A 12,470-nucleotide genomic window follows, 5' to 3' on the forward strand; every position below is an offset into this window, starting at 1 on the left:
ATGGGTGCCACCACTCCCAGCTGAGGTAAAGGATGTTGGATGTTCTAAGAAGTATTTCTAAACCTTGGGGTATCCAGACATCCCCAAATGTGGGGAAGCTGCCAGTAGTGGACATGAGGGGGGCTGTGCTCCAGCTGAAGCTGATAAAGTCTTACTGTAAGCCTGGGGCTGCTCTGGGCACTTTGTCCACACTCTCTCACCTGATCCTAATTCCGTTCCTATAGGGAAGGCAGAGCAATCCCTCCTTACTCACAGACCGGGAGACAGGTTTATAGATGCTCAGAAGCTGGCCTGCATCTTAAAGGGGAAGGAAAGGAGTGAAGCTAAGATTCAAACTTAAACATCTCCCACCAGAGTCACTATGTGAGGCAGTCTCTGCTTGGGCCACATCAGGTTTTTTGTTTGTTTGTTTGTTTTTGGTTTTGGTGTTTTTTTTTTTTCATCGTAATGGACAAGCAGAAAAAAATCATTTGAATGCTGTACTTTTATAAAGCTAGGTTAACATATGGTTAAGAAACGTTTGTGGTTTTTAAAAGATTACTGTTTCTAAAAGAAAAGATTTGTTATATCTTCTTAATACTTGGTGTAGAATAGTGTAGGTAAGTCATGTAGGTCAAAGAATTAACTCAGTGACCCTCCTGGTGTGGTACCACCATTCCTGACCTTGGTACAGGTGAAGGGTTCAAAGGGATGGGCATTGGGCTTAGAGGTAACATGTGGAAGGCCTTGAAGAGGGAGGGAAGGAGGGAGGGAGGCAGAGAGGGAGGGAGGCAGAGAGGGAGGGAGGGAGGGAGGCAGAGAGGGAAGGAGGGAGGGAGGGAGGGAGGGAAGGAGGGAAGAAGAACAAAACCTGCATGTGATCAAAGCAAAATAGTACAGCCACCATTCATATCTGTTGCTTCTAGCCTGTGGCTACTAAACAGGGTGGTGGACTCCTGGGTCCTAGAGAAGGCTGGTCTCTGAGTCACGGCTGTAAAGGTGCATTCTGGGGACCTGCTCATTTGAGATTCTTCTTTAAAATGCAACCCTGCCCTGCTGACTGCTCAAATCTCTAGTGTTGGGAGGGAGAAGATGCAAGCAGAAGGTATCAATGGTGGAAGCCAAGTAACTTCAGGGCTTTGGCTCCGAGCAGGTTTGAGTGTCCTACAGAAGGCTCATGTGTTCAATGCTCCACTTGACCAAGCCCTGGGTCGCCAGTGGTGAAAGGGCTGAGAGTTCTACATCTGGATCGGCAGGCAGCAGGAAGAGACACTGAGCCACTAGGCCTGCCCCAATGACACATTTCCTCCAACAAGGCCACACCTAATCCTTTCAAATAGTGCTGCTCCTTCATTATTCAGACAGTTGAACCAATGGGCAGCATTCTTAATTCAAACCATCATAAATTCCAGTGGACAAAAAAGTATTTCCCAGGTGTTTTGAGAGGTTCCAGCATCTACAAGCTCTTAGGGTCCCTTTGATTCCCTCAAGCCTATTTCTACCCTTGTGAGGATTTTATGCTGAGCACTTCAGTTGTCCATATCTGTCCTAGAGACTCAGCCCTACTCACAAGGGGGGTACTGAGCTGCAAGGTGACCTTTCTCTGAAGACCTTTCCCACAGCCACACCTCCCACACAGCTAGTAACTTTCTCTTCTTTTCTTCTTTCTTTCTTTCTTTTTTTTTTTTTTTGTGGTTTTTGTTTGTTTGGTTTTTTTTTTCAGTTATGTGTTTGTTTGGGTAGGTAGGTTTTTAAATATTTATCATAGTTTATTCATATTACATCCCAATTGTTATCCCGTCCCTCTTATCTTCCCATTCCCACTCTCCCTTCCTCTTCTGACCTACTCCCGTACCCCCTAGACCTCTGACAAAAGGGGACCTCCTCCCCCTCCATATGACCACAGCCTATCAAGTCTCATCCAGATAGCCTGCATCCTCTTCTTCCGTGTGCCTGCATGGCCTCCCCACCAAGGGGAAGTGTCCAAATCACAGGCACCAGAAGTTTATGTCAGAGGCAGTCCCCAATCCCTCCACAACCATGGAGAATGAGCTGTCCATTGGCTAGATCTGAAGAGGGGGTCTAGGTTCACTGCATAAATTGTACTTGGTTGGTGAAATACTTTTTGCAGGCCCCCTGAGTCCATAACCACTGGCCTTGATGGTCTCCTTGTGAGGTTGCTGAACCCTCTGGGTCCTTCCATCCCCCCACTCTTCCATACTACCCTCAGTGCTCCACCCAGAGTCTGGCCACTAGTCCCAGAATCTGTCCCATTCCCCTACTGGGTACAATCTCTCAGAGGACATCTATGTTGAGCTAATATCCACTTCTTTTTTTTTTTTTCGAGACAGGGTTTCTCTGTGTAGCCTTGGCCATCCTGGACTTGCTTTGTAGACTAGGCTGGCCTCAAACTCACAGCGATCCACCTGCCTCTGCCTCCCGAGTGCTGGGATTAAAGGCATATGCCACCAAGCCCGGATCTAATATCCACTTCTAAGTGAGTATATAGCATATGTGTCTTTCTGGGTCTGGGTTACTTCATTCAAGATGATCATTTTTAGTTCCACCCATTTGCCTGCAAATGTTAAGGTTTCTTTGTTTTTAATGGCTGAATAGTATTCCATTGTGTAAATGTACCACAGTTTCTTTATCCATTCTTTGAGTGAGAGACATATAGGTTGTTTCCAAATTCTGGCTATTATGAATAAAGCTGCTAAGAACATAGTTGAGCAAATGTTCTTGTAGTATGGTGGAGCATCTTTTGGGTATCTGGCCAGGAGTAGTATGGCTGGGTCTTGTAGTAGCACTATTCCCAGTTGATTGATTCACAAAGTGGTTGTACAAGTTTGCACTTCTACCAGCAAGGGAGGAATGTTCCTCTTTCTCCATATCCTCGCCAGCATGTGCTGCTACATGAGTTTTTAATCTTAGCCATTCCGGTAAGTGCAAGATAGAATCTCAGAATTGTTTTGATTTGCATTTTCCTGATAATTAAGGCCTTTGAGCATTTCTTTGTGTTTCTTGGCCATTCTATGTTCCTCTGTTGAGAATTCTGTTTAATTCTGTACCCCATTTTTAAAAATTGGATAATTTGTTTTGGTGGTGTTTAATTTCTTGAGTTCTTTAAATACTTTGGATGTTAGCCCTTTGTCAGATGTAGGGTTGATGAAGATCTTTTCCCATTCTGTGACCTGTCATATTGTTGTATTGACAGTGTCCTCTGCCTCTGCTTCAGTTTCATGAGGTCCCATTTATCAATTGTTGATCTTAGAACCTGAACTATTTGTGTTATGTTCAGGAAGTTATCTCCTGTGCCAATGAGTTAAGGTTCTTCCCCATTTTTTCTTTTAACAGATTTAGTGTGTCTGGTTTTATGCTGAGGTCTTTAATCCACTTAGACTTTGTTGTTGTTGTTGTTTTACCTATTTGCATTTTTCTACATGTAGACATCAAGTTAGACCAGCACCATTTGTTGAAGATGCTATCTTTTTTCCATTATATGATTTTGACTTCTTTGTCAAAAATCAAGTGTCAATAGGTATGTAGGTTTATTTCTGAGTCTTCAATTCCATTATTAACCAGCCTATTTATATGCCAGTTCCATGCTGTTTTTATTACTGTTGCGCTATAGTACAGCTTGAGATAAGGAATGAAGATTCCTCTGGAAGATCTTTTATTGTACAGGATTGTTTTAGCTCTTCTGGGTTTTTTGTTTTTCCATAAGAAGTTGAGAATTGATTTTTCAAAGTCTGTAAAGAATTGTGTAGGTAGTTTTATAGAGATTGCATTGAATCTGTAGATTCCTTTTGGTAAGATGAGCATTTTTACTATGTTGATGCTCCCAATCCATGAGCATGGAATATCTTTCCATCTTCTGATGTCTTCTTCAATTTCCTTCTTCAGAGACTTGAAGTTATTTTCATAAAGTCTTTCACTTGCTTGGTTAGAGTTACACCAAGATACTTTATATTATTTGTGGCTATTGTAAAGGGTGTAGTTTCCGTAATTTCTTTCTCAGCACATTTGTCATTTATATACAGGAAGACTACTGATTTTTTAAATTAATCTTGTATCCAGCCACTTTGCTGAAGGTATTTATCAGCTGTAGGAGTTCTCTGGTGGAATTGTGGCAGTTAGTTATGTATACCATCATATTATCTGTGAATAGTGATTCTTTGACTTCCTCCTTTCTGATGTGGATCCTCTTGATCTCCTTTTGTTGTCTTATTGTTCTAGCTAGAACTTCAAGTTCTATATTAAAGAGATGTGGAGAGAGTGGGCACCCTTGTCTACTATTTTAGTGGAATTTCTTTGAGTTTCTCTCCATTTAATTTGATGTTGGCTATCAGCTTGCTTATATAGCCTTTATTAGGTTTAGGTATGTGCCTTGTATTCCTAATCTCTCCAAGACCTTAAACATGAATGGGTGTTAGATTTTGTCAAATGCTTTTTCAGCATCTGAGGAGATGACCGTGTGGGTTTTTTTCCCTTCAGTTTGTTTATATGGTGGATTACATTTATGGATTTCTGTATATTGAACCATCTCTGCATGCCTGGGATCAAGCCTACTTGGTCATGGTGAATGATATCTTTGATGTGTTCTTGGATTCAGTTTTCAAGTATTTTATTGAGAATTTTTGCATCAATGTTCATAAGAGAAATTAGTCTGAAATTATCTTTGTTTGTTGGTCTTTGTGTGGTTTAGGAATCAAGGTGACTATGGCCTCATAGAATGAGTTTGGTAATGTTCCTTCCATTTCTATTTTGTGGAATAATTTGAAGAATACTGGTATTAGTTCTTCTTTGAAGGTCTGCTAGAATTCTGCATTGAAACCATCTGGCCTTGGGCTCTTTGTGGTTGGGAGACTTTTTATGACTGCTTCTATTTCCTTGGGGCATATAGAATTATTTAATTTGTTTGTCTGACTTTGATTCAACTTTGGTTATCTATCTATCAAGAGAAATTGTCCATTTCATTTAGATTTTCAAGTTTTGTAGTGTATAGGCTTTTGAGGTAAGACCTAATGATTCTTTGGATTTCTTCCTTGTATGTTGTTATGTCTCCCTTCCCATTTACGATTTTGTTGATTTGGATATTGTCTCTCTGTCTTTTAGTTAGTTTGTCTAAGGGTTTGTCTGTCTTGTTGATTTTCTCAAAGAATCAGCTCTTGGTTGCATTGATTCTTTGAATTTTTCTCTTTGTGTTTATTGATTTCCACCCTGAGTTTGATTATTTCCAGCAATCTACTCCTCTTGGGTGTGCCTGCTTCTTTTTTTCCTAGGGCTTCCAGATGTGCCCTTAAGTTGCTTGTATGTTTCCAATCTCTTTATGAGGGCACCTAGTGCTAATGAACATTCCTATTAGCACTGCTTTCATTGTGTCCCATGAATTTGTGTATGTTGTACTTTCATTTTCCTTGAATTTTAGGAAGTCCCTAATTTATTTCTTTATTTCTTCTCTGACCTAGTTATGATTGAATAGAGAGTTGTTCAGTTTCTGTGTGTGTTGGCTTTTTGTTATTTCTGTTGTTGTTGGGGTCCACCTTTAGTTCAAGGTGGTCTGATAATATATAAGATATTATTTCAGTTTTCTTGTATCTGTTGAGGCTTGCTTTGAAGAAGGTTCCATGAGGTTCTGAGAAGAAGGTATTATCTTTTGTGTTTGGGTGAAAAGTTCTGTAGCTATCTGTTAGGTTCATTTGATTCATGATATCTGTTAGTATAATTATTTCTAGGTTCAGTTTCTGTTTCATTGACCTATCCTTTGGTGAAAAGGGGGTGTTGAAGTGTCCTACTATTAATGTGTAGTTTAAGCTTTATTAATGTTACTTCTACAAATGTGAGTGCCCTTGTATTGGAGGCAGTTGCTCAGAATTGTGATACTATCTTGGTTGAGTTTTCCTTTAATGAGTATGAAGTGTCCTTCCTCATCTTTTTTGATTAATTTTGGTAGAAAGTCTATTTTATTAGATATTAGAATCACAATTCCAGCTTGCTTGTGTCCATTTGCTTGGAAGACCTTCTTCCCGCCCTTTACTCTCAGGTAATGCTGTCTTTGTGGCTGAGGTGTGTTAGGCTTGGCACCAGGCATCTATGACCACTGAGCTATCTTGTCAGCCCACTGAGTTATTTTTTGTTGCTATTTTTTTGAGATAGGGTTTCTCTGTGTAGCCTTGGCTGTTTTGGAGTCATATTGTAGACCAGGCTGGCCTCAAACTCACAGAGATCTGCCTGCCTCTGCCTCCCAGAGTGCAGGGACTACAGGTATGTGCCGCTGTGCCTGGCCTCCACTGTGTTCTTTTAAAAACTAGTCTGGCCCCATTGTCATTTCTACTCTGTACCTGTAAACATGCCTGCAACAGGATATTCTATTTAGCCTAAGAAATATGAGTGGCCAAAGTGGAACACCTCAGCGAGCAAAACACAGGGCACAGATGCTCCTGGAGGCCATGTTTGTCACACTCTCCTCTTCAGGAGTCTTGTCAGAGTACATCTTGACATACAGACAGACTTACAGACACACAGGGACAGGCACATCTCCTCACCTCCAGGGTGTGGTAAGGGGAGCACCTTCCTGGTAATGCAGCTATAACACTATAGTAAAGCCTCTTGTCTGTTGAGTAGACAAAGAAAATGCCTCCTGATGTGCTGCATCTGCCCTCCAGGTCCATCCTCAAAGGAAGTGCTCAACTTCAAGAGGAAGTATGTTTCCTAGAGTGGAAAAAAGTAATGAAATGGTGAAAGTCAAACTAACAAGGTTCAAACACTTCTAGTAAACTAAATTTAAGGGCATTCGTGTGAATATTCATACAAATTTAGTTAAATTAGTTCAATGTTTATCAATCAACAACTATAATAAAATAGAAAGATTATAACGTACTGTAAAAAAAGTTAAGTGCGGGTGGTCTATCTCAGAGTATCTTACTATACTGAACTTACTCTTTCTGTGGTGGCATGAGGCACCTACTTGGCAAGATGAAGGAGAGCAACGTTCACTGTAACATCACGTTAGGCCCCTAACTAAAGGTACTTGAACACAAGCACTGTGGTGTCACAGCAAACATTCTGATAACTGAGATGAGCACTAGGTAACTGAGGGGTGGGTAGCACATACTATGTGGATACAGTGGTTGGGGCGATGGATGATGCCTGGTGAGCGAAAAGGAACAAGACAGTTGTGAATAAAGACAGTCCTGAAAGACACAGAAGTGTAATTACAGATTGTTCCATAATAAACTAGAGAGTGCTGACAACCTCTGCAATGTTCTAACCTTAATAGGCTCTTGAGCTAGTGATCCTAATATCATTCAGATAATAACAAAGGAATGGCAACTGTGTAAGATGGAGTAATGACAGTGTTATTAGTGACACTGACTGTGGCTGTGATGTTCACTGTGTAAGAAGCATCCTTTCCATGAGTCTGTAGCCAAGGTGACCTCCAACTTGTGATCTGCCTTCCTCTGCCTCTCAATCCATATACACACATATGTGCACACACACGCAAATGAGAAAGACCACAGAAAGGAAAAAGACACAAGAATACAGAGGAGAGAAAACCAACAAACAGGATCAAATTAGTGAATTTAACAGATAATACAAGCTTCATTTTATTAGTCATTTCTTTTTTTTTTTTTTCATGTTTGAAAATTACCAAAATAGGAAATTGGGGGCAGAGTTGCTAGTTGGGGGAATTTGGTTGAAGTTTGCTGCAAGGAAGAGAGAGAGATGATTGATTACACGTGGGAGATAAGAATAGCAGCATTCTCCTCCGCTGGAACAGGCACCTGTCACTGCGGAGGACTGCACTGGGACTCGGAGTGTGCAAAACTGTGCCGAGCTCACCCAGGTGCTCATTACACTAGTTTCTAGGATGGCCAGGTATTCCAGGTGACACAGCCTGAGGGATGAGGGATCTTACCCTTACCCTTGGCATTAAAAGGTAAAGAGCAAAACATCAGGCACCCAGAAGGGAAGAGAAAGGAGCTAAGAGAGTAAAGACACAGAGATGCACAGCTGGAGGGCCCTGTACTCACCTGTGCATGTGGCGCCACTGTTCCCCGGCTCCTGCCTATTACCTTGACTACTTGTAGAAGACCCCGTGTGGCCCTTCGATTCGTTTTGGCTCCTTCACTTGCCTCTATCACTTAATACTTCCCAGACCTCTACTCATAATCATAAACTTTGTATTATGAACCAAATGACATCTTTTTCCAAGTTTTCTTTCACATTGTATTTTGACTTGCTACCAAAAATAAAACCAAACCAGAAACCTCAGCAACTCTTTGAAAGTATATGATCAAAACTGGCTGGGTTAAGTGATATACATGTGCTGCCCTCCCTTTAAGGTAGAGATGCCCGCACTCTGTCTGTGCCGTGGGATGGATTGGAAGTTTGTATGTAAAGTGAGTTGACGCCAGTCAAGCAGAGAGAACAATCCAGAAACAGAAGGACTGGGCCAGGGAACTCTGATGTGTCATTTCTTCCCATGAAATATGTCCCAAATATCAACTGTGGCTTTCCTAAATGAACTTTCTTTTAAGGTCGGCTTATAAAGACCACTGAGTTCAGGGACAAGATGGTTGCTGTTCCATAGGCCAGCAAGTGCTTTATCCAGAAGAGCCTGAAGTGTGTGACGGGTTCTACGAGAGAGAGAGAGAGAGAGAGAGAGAGAGAAAGAGAGAGAGAGGGAGAGAGAGAGAGAGAGAGAGAGAGAGAGAGAGAGAGAGAGAGAGGAAGAGAGAGAGAGAGAGAGAGAGAGAGAGAGAGAGAGAGAGAGAGAGAGAGAGAGGCTGACACAACCTAAGAAGCTCTGTGTTCCTTGGTTGACTGCTTCCTGAGTGCTATCACAAGCTGGCTAAATCAGCTTCCCTTTTAGGCTGGCTACTAACAGGTTCAGGCTTGCATCAGATTCACACCTGGGACAAAGTCATGTGCCCTGCACCGGGGCTTCTTTTGCATCCTTGCGACAAGGTCTCATGTTGCCTGGGTTTGGCCCCAAGCTTGGTATTTAGTTGAGGATGTACTTGAACTTCCTGCTCCTCCTACCTCTACCTCCGTCTTACCGGGATTACACGCATGTTGCCCCATGCCCAGCCCAGCTTGTGACTTCTTATTCTATGTCAGTTGTCATTCTGTATGCGACATTGACACCTCAGGATGAGGAGGCGTGGGAGTCAGAAACTCCTCAAGGCTGTTCTGCCAGCAGGCTATTCTCAGGCTGCACATGAGCCAGCAGACCCCGGGGTGCTTCCGGATGTAATATGCTGCAGACCACCTGACCCGAGCCCAGATTTCAAGCTAAGAAAGGCAAGCTTACAGAGAGTGCTCTTAGCTGGCAAGGCCAATGCGGTGGAGCTGCCATGTGGGCATTGTGTGATGTGTAGATGGCATGAAGAAAGAGTGTGCTGCTGCAATGCACCGCCTGCCCAAGTGTCACACCTATGTGACTTTTCATGACACATATGCTGAACCCCAAGACCTTGCATTGTAGACCTACTGTCCATTGATGTCTTAATGTATGACAATTCTGCAACAGACATTATTCATTTTCTTCTGCATGTGTGTGGGGGGTTATGTGTATGTGTGTGCAAGTGTAAGTACATATGCACATGCGTGCTTATATCTACCGAAAGCAAGGTCAGCTTGAGTGTTATTCTTTGTCTTCTGAGGCAAGATCTCTCTTGGCCTGTAGCCCTCCAATTAGGTAAGTAGGACAAGGCAGTGAGGCCCTGAGATTCCTCTGACTGTGCCTAGCCCAGCACAGGGGTCATAAGCATGCTCCACCATGCCTGTCTTTTTAAAGTGGGGACTGAACTCAGATCCTCAGCACTAAACTGGGCGGTCCACTTCCCAGCCCCACTGTTCCATTCTGTATATGAAGAAACAAAGGGTCTTAGAAAGTAAGTTGCCTGCAGTCAAGTGGCTACAAGGAAACAGAGAGTGAGATATCATAAGGCATCTGATCCAGGGGCCTGGCTTCCTCCAGCATGCCTGCCATGCCCACTGCTTCTCCGGCCTCTGCTTCCCCATGTGTCTTGCACCTACATGTCACTTTTCTTTTCTTTTCTCCCCCTGGGTAAAAGTGCTGCATAGTCTATAAAACACTTTATTTCTTCAGAGGGGAGGAGCCTTGAAAACATAAAGCCACATGGAATAAAGCAAAGGACTCAATAGGCGATTGTCCAGTTGGATTGAGGGTCCTCGAGAGATTCAGGCAGCAAATGTCAGAGAACAGATGTTGCACCAGAGAGGCACCCAAGAATGTCACAAAAGTTTGTGGAGACAGTAGTTCCTGGAGAACTGTCAGGCTAGGTGACACTTGTAACCCCAACATTTAAATGCTGCTTTGGGGCTGACTGGCATGGAGGGCACACTTTAAAGTCAGCCTGACAAAGAACCCCTGTGAGCAGGTACAGCAGCAGGGTACTGAGAGCTCTCTCCACTCACTGGCCTCTCTTCAGGACCAGCCAGGACCGCCGATGCTTGGGAAGCTAAGCAGTGCCACCAGGAGCATCCGCAACACTCTAAGCTCCCCTGGGAACAGCTCAGCACTTCAGACCACACACCTCCACATCAGAGCAAACACAAGCGTGATGGTCTGAAATATTTATCTTTCCCACTAAGTGAAAAAGCTCCAGTCGCTTTGGTTTTCCAGCATTCTCCTCCACTCCCCCTCCTGAACGGATATGACAGGCAGTGGTTTCCTAGGTTGTCTACTCTTGTTCTTTTCATCACCAAGCCTTGGCACAGGCTAGGCCTTCAACACTGCCTTCCCAAGGTCCCCTCATTGGCCTCTGTCTTCAGGTTCCTTTAATTTAGTAAAGTCATCATTTCTGGGAAGGTTCACGGATGATCGTAGGCATGTAGGTAACTGATATCGGGTTGTCATGCCTTGTGATTTTTTTTTTTAAACTCGCATTTCTGAATTCATCATCAGTCTCTCAGTGACCCCTGGGCTGTGTGAGGATCAGAGCTACATCTCTACTGGTCACTCTGCTGTCTAAATGAGGCCTGCCATAGATCGAGTGTCCTAGAAATGCAGAGGCAGATGCATGTGTGCATGCATGGTTGGGAGATGCGTGCCTGCATATATAGATGGGTGATAAACGGAAGTACGGAAACATAGCTGGTAGATGTGTGGGAGCATGAATATGTGAATAAGTAGATTTATGGATTCCTGATAGATAGACAGATGGTTAGTGGTGAACCTCTCTTCAAGAATGAAAATATAGCTGGGTGGTGGTGGTGCACACCTTTAATCCCAGAACTTAGGAGGCAGAGGCAGGTGGATATCTGCGGGTTCAAAGCCAGCCTGGCCTACAGAGCAAGTTCCAGGACAGCTTGAGCTGTGACGCAGAGAAACCCTGCCTCAAAAAACAAAAACAAAACAAAACAAAAAACAAAGAAGAAGAAGAAGAAGAAGAAGAAGAAGAAGAAGAAGAATAAGAATATAAATTGGTTCAATACTGTGGCAATAACAATAATGAAATAACCTCAAATAGGCCATTCCTAAAAAAAATTTTTAAAAGCATATTCATTGCCTAAGGTGTAGCTCAGAGTCAGGTCACCTCCCTAGAATTCTCAGCATGGGCTTAATCCACAGCACTTCAAAACAGCAATTTATCTTCACATAGACCTATAACCCATCAACAGACATTTTTATTTATAACAAGTCTTGTCCTCTCATCTTATTAGCTTTGCTTTGGAAGGAGCAAGCCATGTCCCCCTTCCTGTCCCTTGTCCCTTGTCCCCTGTCCCTTGGGCAACAACCTTTAGATGTTTTATGGAAGATATCCTGTTTCAAAGTCAAAGAGTTCTCATGAGGCTGATCTCACATCCGGGGAAAAATAAGACCACACGATGGTCAACGTGGACCCACGTGGAGGCTGAGCCCCAGTGTCTTGCTAGAAGACCACATTCGCAGTTAATAACTGTGTGGCTCCTTATTTGCAGACTTCATGCATAAATGAGGTTTCCTTTGCTCAGTCTGGGAAGGTGACACTTAGCAGGCCCTGGTGAGACCTTAGGAATGCAACGCCTACAGCAAGAGCTCACTGATATCACTATATTAATGGACCATTGGAGAGCTGAGGCTAATTCCACCCTCAGTCAGACTCATGCCCCCACATGACAGGAGCATGTTAAATCAGAGGCTCCTCAGAGTTCATGGCACCACACAGATAACATCTTTAAAACCCCGACTGTCAACAGAGGCAGAACTGACAAGAATGAGCGGCGCAGTTGGAACTGTCCTTGGGCAGCCCTGACGAGGTGACTGATTTCAGTAGGGTTGCCTATGGAAAGTGCCATTTTGTGTCCCCAAAGAAACTAGAAACATGGTTTTAACATGGAGATGGAACCGAGATCATCCTAAAAGCAGCTCCCTGAACCACGAGTGGCTGGTTTAGTCATTCTTAGATTGATTTAAAACCTAGGCCAGAATTGCAGTAGAGTTCAGATTCCCCACAAGTGGACCCTCTCCCACCTCCTCT

At 43.3% G+C, this 12,470-nt stretch overlaps 1 long non-coding RNA gene across 1 annotated transcript in view; it reads right to left on the bottom strand.

Moving 5' to 3' along the window:
• The window catches only part of LOC311598045, an 83,510-nt gene that overhangs the window by 36,221 nt on the left and 34,819 nt on the right, over window positions 1-12,470 (bottom strand). Inside the window, exon 2 of the long non-coding RNA XR_014779456.1 lies at window positions 6,525-6,690. This is a non-coding gene — a long non-coding RNA (uncharacterized lncRNA). The remainder of the gene's footprint in view (window positions 1-6,524; window positions 6,691-12,470) is intronic.

This window comes from Acomys minous, assembly GCF_964271855.1.
Source record: "Acomys minous genome assembly, chromosome: 5".
Lineage (NCBI taxonomy): Eukaryota > Metazoa > Chordata > Mammalia > Rodentia > Muridae > Acomys > Acomys minous.